General features: G+C 35.0%; 1 protein-coding gene across 27 annotated transcripts in view; it reads left to right on the top strand.

Moving 5' to 3' along the window:
- The window catches only part of LOC106879787 (diacylglycerol kinase beta), a 398,611-nt gene that overhangs the window by 151,699 nt on the left and 230,114 nt on the right, over positions 1 to 16,798 (top strand). The gene's annotated exons all lie outside the window — the stretch shown is intronic.

Raw genomic sequence — 16,798 nt, 5'->3', positions numbered from 1 at the left:
CTTCTTATTATTATTATTATTATTATTATTATTATTATATAAATCTTCAATATATGATAGATTGAGGCAAATTTGTACTGCATCACCTGCTACACTTATGTGTTGCTGGGGTGTGTGCAACATTGTGTGTTCTTTTCTGCTGTTGGGTGTGTGTAAACTCTTCCTGGTACTGCATTGTGTTAGTGTTTTTTTTTTTTTCCTTGAGGTCTGATACTGTCTTTTGTTGTGTTACTGCTTGTATTGTGTGTTAAGTATGTAATGCTTTGCTTTTTTGGCTTGCTGGTGGGAATTTATTTCACTGGGTAGATGCTGTATAGAGTGTGTCTAGTATTTGTGGGTTGTTTTGTTTATGTTGTATTATTGGATTGATAGTGTCTTGCTTAGGATGTGGGCTGTTCCTAGCAAGGCTATTTAAAAGCATAGGACAAACTATTACTTCAAGTAAAGCAAAAAGTAAGAAACTTTTTACTTAAACTATTGCAGCTAAAATTAAAATTTGAATATTAAGAAATATTTTATTATAGTTTACAAATAATACTATACTTATTTAAGTAAAATTTGGCTAATTTACTACCTTAAATACAGAAAAAGGTGACTAATTAGACAAACTTACAAATTAGCTGAACAGTTTTGTACAATAAATTTAAAAGATGAGAACTGTAAAGTGATAAATTAGAAGAACCGGCATTCTTTGCTGCAATATTTTAAGTAAAAAGTTTCTTATTCTGTACTTTACTAGAAGTAATAGCCTGTCCTATACTTTTAGAGGTGTAATAACTTGTCCTGTACTTTTCTAGGTTTATCATCTTAAGATTGTTACTTTTCATGCTTGCGTTTTTCCATGTAATATAAATATGTGTGCATGTATGTATGTTTGTGTATGTCTTTGTGTCTGTGTTTATCCCCACCATCATTGCTTGACAACTGGTGTTGGTGTGTTTACATCCCCATAATTTAGTGGTTTGGCAAAAGAAACCAATAGAATAAGTACTAGGTTTACAAAGAACAAGTCCTGAGGTGGATTTCTTTGACTAAAAAGACCATTTAAGGCAATGCTCCAGCATGGCTGCAGTCAAACGGAAACAAGTAAAAGAATAAAAGAATAAAGATTAAAAACAAAAGAGAAAGAAAAAAATCTCAAAAAATGGAAAAAGAAGAAAAAGAATGACAATTTTAAAATATTTGACAATGTCAATTTCCTTGAATAATATGCTAAAATGGTTGTTTATTAGGAAGGAGCCTGAATGTGATTGAAGAAAAATCAACAAATATGTCAGAATATATATATACATTTGAAATGAAATGGTTTAAAAATTTTTGTCTCTTTCTATTAGAAATTTATTAAAATAAATATTGGACTGTAGTCTTGGGTATCATCCATCTCCATTTCCCACTCTCTTACATTACATATAGGTGTGTGGATGGGGAGGGGGTGTTCATATTTTTAAAAAATATTTAACTTCCTTCTACCATTCTATCTCTCTTTTCTCTACCTATCTGCATCTCCTTTCTGGACAAACTCTGTGTGTATAAATATATCTATAAATACATGTGTTTGTATTTATATATATCTATATGTGTTTGTGTATCTTCTGTTTACTTCTTTCACCTTTGTTTCGCTTTCTCCTCCTCTTTATGTCATTCTCTCTCTATCTCTCTTTCCCTGTGTGTGTGTGTGTGTGTGTGTGTGTGTTTGTGTAGACATCTTTGAGACAAACTCTTCTTAGGCATTTCGTTTCATTTGCTTTCCTGATGACTTACCTTCTTTTTTCCTTTCTTTTTTCTTATTTCATCCATTTTTCTCTGTATTGATATTAAGGTCAAAGGAAACTTAAAAACAGAAATAGTTACAACAACAACAATAGTTTATTCATTTGCTTTGGGAATAATAATAACAATGATTTCAAATTTTAGCACAAAGGCAGCAATTTCAGAGGAGAGGACTCGTCAATTACATTGACCCCAGTGTTTCACTGGTACTTATTTTATCGAACCCTGAAAGGATGAAAGGCAAAGTCGACCTTGGTGGAATTTGAACTCAGAATGTGAAGACAGATGAAATACATTAAGCATTTTTCCCAAGCGTGCTAACAATTCTGCCAGCTTGCTGCCTTAATAATAATAATAATAATAATAATAATAATAATAATAATAATAATAATAATAATACTGATGATAATAATAATAATAATAATAATAATATTACTAATAATAATGATAAATAATAACAAGAATTTCTTCATTTACCATAGGAATAATAATAATAACAACAGCAACTCCTTCCTCCCCACAAAAGATTAAAAAAAATAGTGAATGAAGTATGTTTTAATTACTTTTCCCCCGTATGGCAATGTAAATATTTAAGACCTTCGTTAATTTTGGCTGACTTTAATTATTCATGCTAGCTGATTGAGTTAAACCATCTCCTCACACTCAAAACTTATTAAAACTATTTCTATGCAGTTTAAAAAAAAATACAGTTTTGCAGGTTTGTTTCCATTTTCTCTCATTCATCTTTTATTTCTTACTTGTTTTAGTCATTAGACTGCGGCCATGCTGGGGCACTGACTTGAAAAATTCTTATATATATATATATATATATATATATATATATATATATATATATATATATATATATATTGCTATATTGCTATATTTGGGGATGGTCATATATACTTGAACTATATACTTGGTCTTCACTTCAGCTTTATTATTATTCTTATTTTACTGTCCTTTGTCTGAAATCTTTCATCACACATCCTGTGATCTCTTCATGATATATATTACGTAGTTGAGTAGTATGTCTTTGTTTATGACTGGCTAGAAAGTTACCACTGGTTTTGCACCTACTATTGCACTTGGCAATGTAGACGAACTCCTCGAACCTGCTGGCCAGAAGCACACACCCTCTTTACTAATGGAGGTAAAAATAGTCTCGATCAGTTTGGTGGTGAAAATAGCCCATTCTGAAAGGGACAGTTACTTTCCCTTGGATGCTTTTAGCAATACTAAAATGAGTCAGCTTGTGTCCATTTCTTTTTTTTTTGTTCATCATCATTTGACATCCAAGACAGTTTGACAGGATCCAACATGTCCAAGGACTCCAGTGTCTCTGTTGTTTCTATGGCTATATGCCGTCCCTAATACCAACCCCTTCATTGTGTGTACTGGGTGCTTTTGCATAGCACCAGCACTAGTGAGGTTACCATGCAGCTTGCAAGACTGTGCTAGGAGATGAGGAGTAGAGGAGGAGTAAAGAATAAGAGACACAAGCCAAAGCAGAATAGATTTCTTGGTGTAGAAATGCTGTATGGCTACTCACATTTTAAAAGATAAGATATGAGTGATAAGATGAAGCTAAAAAGTGATAAAGCAGTGATGAAGTTGAGCAGTAGATAAGTTGTTTTGCAGTGTGGCCTTGTCAGATGACAGTTAACTTGAACCCTTTCACATTCAGATCACCATCTCAAATGTAATACATATTTATTTGCATTATTTTGAATTAATCATGCATTACCGTGTAGCTTTGAAATTTTGATGATGTGGGCTGTTTATTTTTAGAATGACATTGAAGGGTATGTATGAGAAGTCAGATCTAGTTGGTCTGAACATTAAATAGGATACTGGAGTCAGATATGGTTGGTTTAAATACCAAAGGGTTAATGTTTCCTTAGTAGATGATAGTTAACCTCAATGTGGCTTTCCAACATAATGTTCTCACTTCTGATCTATTACATTACATTACAGCATTTATTACGTGTTGTTGCCAAATTTTAAAGATGGTAAATTGTTTAGTAATGGAGATTTATTTGCAATGCTGAGAAGTTACTGTGGCTATGAAAGAACTCTCTCATTTACTTCTCTTGTTCAGACTGTTTGTCATGTTTGTTTATATTATATATTTTTGTCAATCTTTTATCATTTACTCTTTTTCTTCTTCTCTTTTATTCTTTTACTTTTTTCAGTCATTTGACTGTGGCCATGCTGTGGCACTGCCTTTAGTTGAACAAATCGACCCCGAGACTTATTTTTTGTAAGCCTAGTACTTATTCTGTAAGGACGTAAGCACACCAGCATTTGTTGTCAAGTGATGATGGAGGGGACAAACACAGGCACACACACACACACACACACAAGCATTTCACCTGGCTTAGCGGTATTTTGTCTTTCTTTACATTCTGAGTTCAGATTCTGCCAAGGTTGACTTTGCCGTTTATCCTTTCGGGGTCGATAAATTAAGTACCAGTTGCATACTGTGGTTAATCTAATAGACTGGCCCCCTCCCCAAAGAAATTTCAGGCCTTGTGCCTAGAGTAGAAGAGAAAAGGCTTTGGTTGGTGCAAGGTTATAATAGAAGACACTCGCCTAAGGTGTCCACACAGTAGGACTGAACCCAGAACCGTGTGGCTGAGAAGCAAACTTCTTACTCTACAACCATGCCTGTGTTATTTCATTTACACATTTCCATCATCTTGGTCTGGTCCATCACACAACGCCTAGAACTATGTGGCAAATCTTGTCTTTATGCAAATGGGAAACACAGCTTTATCTTCTCTTTTACCTTTTACTTGCTTCCATCATTGGATAGTGGCCATGCTGGAGCACCACTTTGAAGGGTTTATTGAACAAATTGACCCCAATACTTTTCTCAAAGTTTGGTACTTACTGTATTGGTCTCTTTTGCGAAATCCTAAGTTATAGGGTTGTAAACAAACCGATACTAATTGTTAATGGTGAGGAGAGAGAAACAAAAACAAAGGCACATCTATGCTGCAGGCTTCCATACAGTTTCCACCTACCAAATTCCCTCACGAGGCATTGATTGGCTGGGAATTATAGAGGAAAGCACTTACCCATGGTGCTACACATTAGAACTGAACTTGAAATTGTGTTTGCAAAGTGAGTTTCTTAACCACAACAACAATGTCTACACTTAGCTACTCTAATGTTATTTCAATTATATTTTATGAAATTAAACATATCTCTGGCAAGGTGCCAGCTACCAAATATCCTCTTATTTCTTTAAATGCCGTTGAAAGTAAATGCCAAAGTGTAAACACTGATTGCTTTCCTGGCAAAAAAATGGACATTTTAAGCTACCATTAATCTTTTAGGACCAAGTGGCAAATTACTGAGAATGGTCCAATTGAAAAATGGTAAGCTATTCTGTTGTGATGTAACTGACAGTGAGTGTTATTAGGAGTATAAAATGCTTGTTTACTTAATGTTGTAGACAGGATATGTTACCTAGGCAACTTAATCAGTACTATAACCATATAATATCCAAAGCTGTGAATTGTGAATCTGAGCTGAAAGGAAGTTTGTTGAGGTGTTGCTTTCATTGAGGACAATGACATACCCACCCCCACTCATTCCCTCACTACCTCTCTCCATCTCTGTCTTTATCTGCCTGTCTCTCCCCTCCTCTCTCTTTCTCTCTCTCTCTTGGCATGTTGTATATAAGAAGTGTGATGCTGTATAAAAGTGAACCATGAATAAACAAAGATTAGAAAACTTCCTGAAAATGGAAAAAGAATGAGTTGAATTTGACGTGTTTCCAGAGTAATGTAAAAGTAGACTAGATGGTCCAGTTGACAGAGCATCAGATTAACTAACTGACAGATTGATGGTTCAAATTCTATCAGCAATGTTGCATTGTGTCCATCTGTGATGAGGACATTTAATTTTCAGTGAATCGATCCACCCAGCTGTAAATAAGTACCCCAATGATGGTACTAACTACTTAACAGCTACTCACTAGAAAATTACTATTTGTAAATCTCACAACGAAAGATATTCAGCAACAGTACTTTGGAGTAAAGATTGTTTGCCAACATACCAGAATAATTGTGCTGATGAAGGGAAATAACCCGGAAATTGTGATACACAGATATTGTTTTGAGCTGAGTGGGGGTGCTAGATTCCCTTGTTCAAAAATATAAGGACACATATCGTGTCATATAGCCAGTTGGAGACGATGTCTCCAGGGGCAAAATTACAGCAACATTCGCCCTAAACCAGGATTGCCATGTTATGTTGGCAAACAATCTTTATTCCAAAGCTACTCACTATTCATTTCTATACGCAGCCACTTCCAAAAAGCACTGGTGCTGGTGCCATGTGAAAAATACTGATGTTTGTTCCACATAAAAGACACCAGTGCTGGTACCACATAAAAAGCACTAGTAATAGTGCCATATACAAAGCACCCAGTACACTCTGTAAAGTGGTTGGCATCCACCTCTATAAACCAAACCAAGACAGACTATGGAAGCTGGTGTGACCTCTGGCCTTGCCAGTTCCTCTCAAACCATCCAACCTACACCAGCATGGAAAATGGGCATTAACTGATGATGATGAATTAATTTGCTGAAGTAAAGTCTAATCCTATACCTCAGAAAGATATCTTGTTAGAAGACTAACATACATTTATATCCTTGTCACACGTTAGATATATAAACTACACAGTGGAGGTTAAATCAATGTGTTCACACAACGTACTTTGTGAGACTATCAAAATGCTCTCTCTTGGCTACTACTGACCTCAACTCTTTATAAGAGTTCTGCTAGTCCATTCTTCCAATCTACTAGGGGTGTCAATGACTCTTGCCATGGCACATACTATCAAGGTATCCCAACTGTGACCATCACATATTCTTTTTATAGGCATAGGGTAACCTAGACCACATTAGTAAACAAGTCTTTTTCTCTTTTGCTCTACCTTTTTTTAAAGAAGTTTTGGTGTGGTTTTTACTTGTCAATTTAAAATAAAGGAGCTTATGATATCTCTTTTCTCTGTTTCAGCCATTTGATTGTGGCCATGCTGGGGCACTGCCGTGTAGAACTTTTAGTCAAATGAATCGGCCCCATTACTTATTTTTTTAAAGCCTGGTACTCTTTTTTGCTGAACCATCAAGTTACAGGGACATAAACAAACCAACACCAGTTGTCAAGTGGTGCTGGGGGACAAACAGAGACACAAAGACATGCATATATACAATGGGTTTCTTTCAGTTTCTCTCTACCATATCCACTCACAAGGCTTTGGTTGGCCTGAGGCTAGAGTTGAAGACACTTGCCCAAGCTGAGATGCAGAAGGACTGAACCCAGAATTATGTGGCTGGGAAGCAAACTTCTTACCACACAGCCATGCCTGCACCTATATATGCAGAGCAATTCTACTTGTGATATTGTCTTATAAAATTGCTTATGTCAAAAAGTCTATAAAATTGCTTATGTCAAAAAGTTTATAAAATTGCTTATGTCAGAAAGCCTGACCTAACTTGAATTGTTAGACTTCAGGTGTTATATTTTGAATTCTCAATATTCAAGCAAGCAGAAGCTAAATATAGTTTAACAACATCAACAACAACAACAACTAATTTCCTTTTGTGTGAATGTATAACCTTCCAAAGCAATAGTTTATTTTATGGTTCCATTGTTAATTTGACCTTAAGAATATGTAATGGTATTAGATCTCTAGAAGAAAGTAAAAAAAAACACCAACAAAAACACTATATAACTAGCTTGGCTGGTAGTTTCTTTAGTATGCTTTAGGTTAAATACTTTTAGTTAAATATTTTTAGAGGTATTTAAAAAATGACATATATTTAACCCTCTGGTTATGAACTCTTTTTCAGCAGGAAGTTTATGACTCCAACTAAAAACATTTGTCTCCCCTTACACACACTTCCTGTTTTGACACCACACTTCCTGTTTTGACACCACACTTCCTGCTTAACACAAACTTTTAACCCTTATTTTAAACTTGACACAACTCTCAATACTCATGCATCCTTAATTTTCCAACCATTATATACATGAATTACCATTGAACTTCAAAAGCTCAAAGACAATATAATGTATTGGTATAGTTATTTTTTTATATATTATTTTTTTTATTTATTATTTTCTTCATTTTGTTCTTTGTAAAAAACATCTTCATTCTCCTTCTTTTTGAAAATTTGCTTCGCAATGAAAGCCGGTTAGAGAAATCTTTATTAAAATATGCTTCTAGTTTAGCATTCTGCCTTATTATTATTTTTCATTTTCCTATTTATACATATATATATATATATATATATAATATCAAACAACAGGGAATGTTTTTAATCTGACCAGACTGAAATTGAAAACGAAAGTTTTTACATCATTCATTAGGGAACCATGCTAGAGACAGCAGTCAAAACTTGACTCTAAAACCACTTCATGTATTCATACAGCACCAGGTGAAAAGACTATGAATACATGAAGTGGTTTTAGAGTCAAGTTTTGACTGCTATCTCTAGCATGGTGGTATCTCTTAGATACTCTTAATTATAATATATATATATATGTGGTTGATGTCTTGTACTTTATTGTACATTATTTTCTAGTTTTGAGATTCAGATGAAGTAATTTTAGAATTCTATTATAATGTTAATCTGAGAGGCAACATCTGACCAGTTTGAACATAAAACCGGTAGAATATTTTGGTTGGATATGGTTGGATTAAGTGCTAAAGGGTTAAAATAAAAAAATTCAAGGTTGTTAATATTTGTTAGAATTTACTAACTTTCAGAGAATGTAAAATTATTATTATTTTTATTTTTTGTTGGAATATTGGATCTCAAAGTAGATGCGCTATAAGTTATAAGTAATTACATGTAAATATTGGGTTAAAGAGAAAAAAAAAAAACTTTAGATAAAAAAAGTTGAAAGCTGCTGTTGGAATTTGAACCTGCACCTGTAAACATGTCAGGCGTTTGTATCATAGAACTAAGATAGTCTTCGACAGGTCAGTATCAAAATGGTGAAGCAATAAACCTTTTGAAATAGTATACCAGTTCTTTGTTAGGAAGCACTAACAGTAAAATTACTTTCTACAGAATTTATTATATCTTGCAGGAGGTAAGATATCTAAAGTAACTTAATATGCATAAAATTAGATTAAATTTAGTGACTTGCTTGTAACAACCCTTCATCTCTCTCTCTCTCTCTGTCTATCTTTTTGCCTTACTCTTTTCCTTTGCATCAGAAGCTATATATATATATATATATATATATATATATATGTGTGTGTGTGTGTGTGTGTATATATATACACATGCACACACACACACACAGAACACATATAGATAAAACTTACTTGGAAATGGATGCATGGTGTTCTGCTCGAATTACGGAGTAGAAAAACAGCCAACAACTGATGAAGGGTCATTCTTTATGTTGCTTGTCTTGTTTTCCATTTGTTTCTTTTGTTCTTCACGTTAAAAAAAAAGTTTGTATTCTATGTTTACGTATTCCATAAGCTGTTATGGCTTTCACCTTTTCCCTTGGATAACATCAGTGGCACAGAGAGGGGAGGCTGGTATGCATGGGTGACTGCTGGTCTTCCACAAACAACCTTGTCTAGACTTGTGTCCTGGAGGCAGTCTTTAATCTTTACCATTCTGAATGTATTTGGTAATTGGAGTAGGAGTAAATTTAGCATTCACGTTATTCTGTCAAAAGTAAAACTTTTTTTATTCACATTGTTTTGAATTAATCATGCATTATTTTGTAGCTTTGAGATTCAGATGAAGTAATTCTTAGTTTTTAGAATGCTATTATAGTGTTCATCTGAGAGGTCAGATCTGGCCAGTTTGAACATAAAACAGGTAGAAAATTTTGGCTGGATTTGGTCAGTTTAAATGCTAAAGGGTTAAAATAAAAAAATCTGATGTTAATAGAATTTATTACAAAAAAAAAAAAATATTCAAAGAGAAATGAAATAATCAAAGATGATTGGTAATCTAGAGAAGCACTTCAAGTCAGTCTAAAAGCTAATGATGCTGATGAGATTGTTGATGAGGAATTACAGCAGTATTCAAAGTTTTCATTTTCTTATTTCATTAACTATTGTGTCACCATATTTCTGTTGAAATACACTGCCTTTTTTTCAATTCCATCCCTTTTTCCTGCTTGCTATTCTTGGGAAGGTCATGGGGCCAGTGTCGCCAGGCAGCTCCTCCATAGGGTCCTATCAGAAGCAACCATCATTAAACTTTTTTGTTGGATTCCCAAGAGTGACCAACTGAGACTATTCTTTTAAGGTGGCGAGCTGGCAGAAATGTTAGCATGTTGGGCAAAATGCTTAGCGGTATTTCATCAATCTTTATGTTCTGAGTTCAAATTCCACCAAAGTCGACTTTGCCTTTCATCCTTTTGGGGTCGATAAATGGAGTACTAGTTGTGTTCTAGGGTCGATCTAATCGACTGGCCCCCTCCTCCAAAATTTCGGGCCTTGTGCCTAGAGTAGAAACGATTCTTTTATTTGTTTCAGTTTTGACTGCGACCATACTCGAGCATCACTTTTAGTCGAACAAATCTACCCTAGAGCTTATTCTTTGTAAGCCTAGTACTTATTATATCAGTATCTTTTGCCAAACTGCTAAGTTATGGGGGATGTAAGCATAACTGTATTTAGCTTGAACGTTACAGTAAGCTTTCACAATCAGGAAGAGAAGGACAGTATGCAACTGTTAGCTAAGGGTGTCAACTACCTACTGAACATTTTGTATGCTCAGTCAGGTGTTTCCTGGTGAGTTTGTATCCAAACAAGTAGGACTAGGTTTTGCATTGCAAAAACTCAACCAGGGGTATATATGGGTTAACATTGTCTCAGTTGCCAATAAATTTTTTTAACAAGCTGACAGGCCAATTGTGATATTAGCACATGTTCTGGCACTGTTTTTCTATACATCGCCGGTGAAGAGATGAGTCACTACTGTCTCTAACGGTTGAGTGTCCATCACTGATGGGACCAAAGAAGGTCTAAATCACGTGATCTGGTGGTCTTGGCGCTGCAGTTGGAGATTTATCTCCCCACTAACTATTAAAACAAGAGTGCATTTTGCACCAAAAGCCAATATGATAGTTTCTCTCATGCTATCTACTACAGTATAGTTTGTCCTAACAAAACATCCACATTTAAGTAGGGATAAATGTTAGCTCTCAGTATTAATACTATCTCCATCGCTAATATATATTTTGAAACAAGCTCACTGGCTAATCACAACATTAGCACCTGTTCTGGCATTGTTCTTCTATATACCACTGGCAGGTTGAGATGAGTTTCTGCTATCTCCATCATTGAATAGATGCAGGAAGGTCAAAATCACACGATCTGGTGGTCTCGGCACTGGAGTTGGTGGGGATTTATCTCCCTGCTTCCAAGATAAACAAGAGTGTATTTTGCAGTGGGGGGTAAATATTACCGCTTGATATTAATACTGCCTCTGTTGCTAATAGATATGTTATAATTAAGATCACTTTAAAACAGAGTTTGTATCATAGAACAATTCTGAAAGAACAAGTTTCAAGTGGGTTAATATCAAAAGTGTTAAAAGAAAGTTCAGTTGTTATTTACCAATTTGGCAACTATGTAGAGCTTAGTGTCTGGTGTTATAATATGTTATAGTATGAGCTTAGTGTCTGGTGTTATAGTACTACTTTAGTCACTGTATAAAGGGTTCCTACATGGTCTGGTTTCTGTTTATTTATTGGTATTCAGTTCATATATGACTCGTATTTGTATATGATCTCACCAAGAAATACTCGACTCTGGACCGTCAGACAGTTCTTTTTTTATATTTTTTTTTTTTTTTTTTCCTCGTGGTTGTTTGAGTAGACAGAATACAATGTTCAAAACATCAGCTGTTATAAACAAATAACAATATTGAAACAAAACCAGCCTATGGCTTCATAGCTTCTTGAGATTAGGAAATCTGTTTATTTTTCTTGAAGAAGAAGAGTTGTTGGTGGTGGTGGTTAGTAGTGGGGATAGTGGTAGTGATTGTGGTGATGGTGGTGGTGATTGTGGTGGCATTGGCGAGGGCAGTCATAGTTTACCTATAAGTCAGCTTCTGATCAAGTAGATCTATAATAAAAGGCGTTCCAGATATGACCCTCCTGATTTTTGTCAAATACAGTGTATCTGTAGCAATTATATTATGTTACCAAATGTTTCCATCTATTTTTAAGACAGTACAGTACCATTTGTGGAGGTGCACGGTTTAGTGGTTAGAGTGTTGGACTCATGATAGTAAGGTTGTGGTTTCAATTCCTGGACTGAGTGATGCATTGTGTTCTTGAGCAAAACACTTCATTTCATGCTGCTCTGGTTCACTTAACTGGTAATCCTGCAATGGACTGGCATCCTGTCAAGGGAGGAATACATACACCAGAGAAACTGGGGATCTAACCCTATGCTGCTTACAGAGTAATGTGGACTAACCAACAGGGCCATTTAATTATTATTTATTTAGGGAAATTCAACTGTTATTTCTAGGAGGTCAAGTGACCAACCACATATAGGTACTTTTATTGGGGCTTGGCAGCTTAATGATTTTGAGTGAAAATAGTTAGACTAGATGGCAGTGCCCCAGCATGGCTGTAGTATTTGTGCAGAACATGTAAAATAATGTAAAGAAAAGCTTACTTTAACTTCAGAACAGATATGTAGAAAAGTTTCAAAATACTTCACATGTCAACAGGATATGGACACAAGCAATGAAAAATAGATAAATTGTTTAGCATGCATATTATTATTATTATCATTAAAGTTTATATCATAATATTTTCTTATGTATATAGGGCAGCAAGCTTAAAGAATAATATAATAAAACTAAATAACTTATGGTATTTAGGTCTGGATGTATTCACAATTGAAATCATAACAGAGTTGACTGTGATATTACATGTTGTTTCCCTGGGTTTGACACAGTAAGTAGCAGTTATATACTGATATTTATTAATTTAATAGTAGTATTGTAACCATCAAAAAAACCTGACTCACTTTTATTTGAGCGTGTAATAGATAGGTTATGCAATCATAATGTGTGTGAAGAAAGGTGAGGATAACAACAGTAATATTATCCATTATGCTTTTTGTATGTCATTAGCATATGATACATTATATGTAGTCATTTCTCTCAGTATCGTACAATATGTCATGTAGAATATATTTGCACTTATGTACATACATACATACATACATACATACATATATATATCTATATATATCTCATACATACATATATACATACATACACATATACAGGATGAATCAAAAGTCATGCACCAAAACATTTGACATTTTATTCATATTATGTTGTTGTTGTTATTATTATTATTATTATTATTATTATTATTATTATTAAAGTGGTGAGCTTGCAGAATCGTTAGCATGCTGGACAAAATACTTAGCGGTATTTCACTCTTTGCTACATTCTGAGTTCAAATTCCGCCGAAGTCGGCTTTGCTTTTCATCCTTTAAGGGCCGATAGATTTAGTACCAGTAAAACACTGGAGTTGATGTAATCGATTAGCCCCCTACCCCCAAATTTCAGGCCTTGTGCCTTTAGTAGAAAGGATTATTATTATTGTTAATAGTCATTTTAGTCATTGTGTACAAGAATGTGTGTATTCATCACTATTTTATTTATTTTATTCAATTTTAGAATTATCTATATTATGTGTGTAATATATATTAAATGGGTTTTAATCTTAATGTGTGACTTTTGGCATGCCCTGTGTGTGTATGTGTGTGTGTGTGTGTGTGTGTGTGTGTAGATATCTTTTGTTGGCTGTGTGTTTGTGTATGAACACATACAACTTTGAATATACGTGAAATATCGAGAAATCCTGTATCAGCAAAAGGTTAAATGTCAGTTCCTTTAACCAACCATTTCTCCAACTGAGAAGGGGTTTAAGGCAGTGCTGTTTAAGGGCATAGGCACATTAAGTACTTGCTTAGGGGCCTCATAAGTTTAAGGGTCCAATACTAATCTATATATGCCTGACTTGCTGTCAAGAAGTAAATACTTTAGGGTACAATGCATTCTTTTAGTCAGTTGCTAAGGAGGTTCTAGTCTGAGGTATGCAAAACAATATTTTTGCAAGTTTGATAGCTGACAGGTGATATAAAATAGATTAAGGTTCCTGGTTGGAAAACTGCCATTATGAAAGTTTCTTTTCTTCAAAAATCATATCCTTGAAAAGTTAACATGTGGGTTTAAAGTAGCATGGTAGACCCAAAATAACTTTTTTTTTAATATATGTATTCATATATTCTTTTATTCTTTTATATGCTTCAGCCTTAAGGCTGCAGCCATGCTTGTTTTTCTCTCTCTGATTTTTTTTTTGTTTTTGTCTCCATTTTTTTCCCCTCGTCCTTTTTGTTGAAGAGCATAGGTTGGAAACATCAAAATCTTTTCCATTCTCCCCAAGCGTCAAACTCATGCACTTGCTTGTTTTTATTTCACCTATCTTCGCCTTTTGTTTTCTGTAAATTTGAACTATATATATATGTGTGTGTGTGTGTGTGTGTGTGTGTGTGTGTGTGTGTGTATGTGTGTGTGTGTCTCTCTCTCTTTATATATCTATATGTACTTTTCTGTCTGTCTAGTTCTTTCTTTTTTCTTTGTTTGTTTGTTTATTTGTTTGTTTCTTTCCTTCCTTCCTTCCTTTCTGTCTTCCTTCATTTCTCTCCTCCTTTAATCATCCATGTTCTGCCCTAAACCCTAACCATACAGTAACAACTATGCCTGGTCCTTCTAGTAACATAATATTGCCACTCTGGAGCTCATTCCCTGCTCACATCTTCCTGCAGAGTATTGACCCGATGCAGTTTAAGAGTAAGTGGAACATTGATGGCAATATGCTCATCAATCTCAGATGGTCTGCTAAGGATATGGGCAGTGCCCTTTCCTCCAGACCCAGCAAATAAGATGCATGCGTGTACACTCATGTACACACACACACATGCACGCATGCACACTGATATATAATGGGCTTCCTCTTACTCACACACACACACGATGAATTTTCACATAGTTTCTTTCTACCAAATTCACTGGAAAGGCTCTGTCTACCTGGGGGCTGTAGTAGAAGACCCTTGCCTAAAATGCTGCATGGTATGAACCCAGTACTGTGAAGTTGGAATGCAAGGTCCTTAACAACACATACACATGCACACATGTCCGACAGGCTTCCATGCAGTTTCTATCTAATAATTTCATTAATAAGTCATTGGTTGGCCTGGAGCTATTATAGTAGAAGGCAGTTGCTTAAGGTGGCACACAGTGGGACTGAACCTGAAATCGCACGGTTGCAAAGCAAGCTTCTTAACAGCATGCAAACACACATATGCACACACACATGTATACATACACATGCACATACATACATATGTACATATATATACATACATACATACATACATACATACATACATACATACATACATACATGCTCACACATACACAGATAGAGGGAATGATAGATGAAGAGATACAGATGCACTGAATACAAATATTTAGTAAGTGGAATGTCTTGTATGTATATATGTGTATATATGTGTGTGTGAGAATGTATGTCTGTGTGCTCGTGTGAAAGTGGTGGTAAAATGAGACAGAGAAAAAGAGAGGGAGAGGGAGGAAGAGAGAGAGACAAAAAAAGAGAGTGGGAGAGAGAGAAAAGGAAAAAGCGAGAGAGACAAAAAAGAGAGTGGGAGAGAGAGAAAAGGAGAAAGGGGAATGAGAGAGAAAGAGAGAGAGAGAGAGTGGGGGGGGGGAGACTAGTAACATGGAAGCCGCTATTGAAAAGTATTAATGAAAGAGTGGAAATTTGGGAGACTATAATATCAGAGGAGTGCAGTGACTAATAGAGATGATAAATATTAAGGAATAATAAAGTCATAATCGAGATAGGAAAATGAGAAACAAACAGTGAGAGAGAGAGATAGAGAGAGAGAGATATATAGAGAGAGACAGAAGTTGGGTAAGAGATGCATTAGTTTTGCTGGGTTGTTATGTGTTTATATGTTTTTGAACCAATTAAATGTCTGTTTGAAACCCAATCAGTAACGGTTAACTGAACCTCATCATAAATTTATTTATTTTATTAGTCTGTCATAGTTGTAATTACATTTTCATCTTATTTAAACTACAGTAAAACAACAATGACAGGAAAAAAAAAACAAACAAACAAACAAACAAAAATTAAAACGAAAGTGAAAATAAAAGCAGGCTATTGCCGGTAAGGGTACATGTATTGACCCTATAATTCCTGGTACTCTAGACATTCAGTGAGTTAAAACGAAATTTTTAAGCTTAAACCTAATATTTAATGTGAAATGGACATTCAACATTCTATAAGTTCTGATTGTTGATATTGTTTAGCCCTAGGCTTGTCCATGATTGAGTAAACTTATGACCATAGTTGTTCTAGTCATAGCTACTGTCTCAAGCATTGATGGGGAAGAACAAACACAAAAACACATATATTATATAATAGATTTCCACACAGTTTTTATATTTCTTTACTGCCCACAAGGCCTGTCTGTTTTCCTGTGTGCTCCTACCGTTGTCTGAAAAAAGTTTGTTTTCCATGCTTTGTTTGTATTCTCGTTTTTCATTTTGTCTACGTTCTTTTGTGACGTCCTGTACCCAGATATGCATCTATATATACATGTAGATGTAGGTATGTACATACATATACGTATATATGCATATAATCACATATTATTTGTATTATATATCATCATCATCATCATCGTTTAACGTCCGCTTTCCATGCTAGCATGGGTTGGACGATTTGACTGAGGACTGGTGAAACCGGATGGCAACACCAGGCTCCAGTCTGATTTGGCAGAGTTTCTACAGCTGGATGCCCTTCCTAACGCCAACCACTCAGAGAGTGTAGTGGGTGCTTTTACGTGTCACCCGCACGAAAACGGCCACGCTCGAAATGGTGTCTTTTATGTGCCACCCGCACA

The sequence above is a fragment of the Octopus bimaculoides genome, chromosome 16 (genome assembly GCF_046866305.1).
Source record: "Octopus bimaculoides isolate indiv1 chromosome 16, ASM4686630v1, whole genome shotgun sequence".
NCBI lineage: Eukaryota > Metazoa > Mollusca > Cephalopoda > Octopoda > Octopodidae > Octopus > Octopus bimaculoides.
The sequence above is the reverse complement of the archived record's forward strand: the minus strand, read 5'-3'. Positions and strand labels throughout refer to the sequence as shown.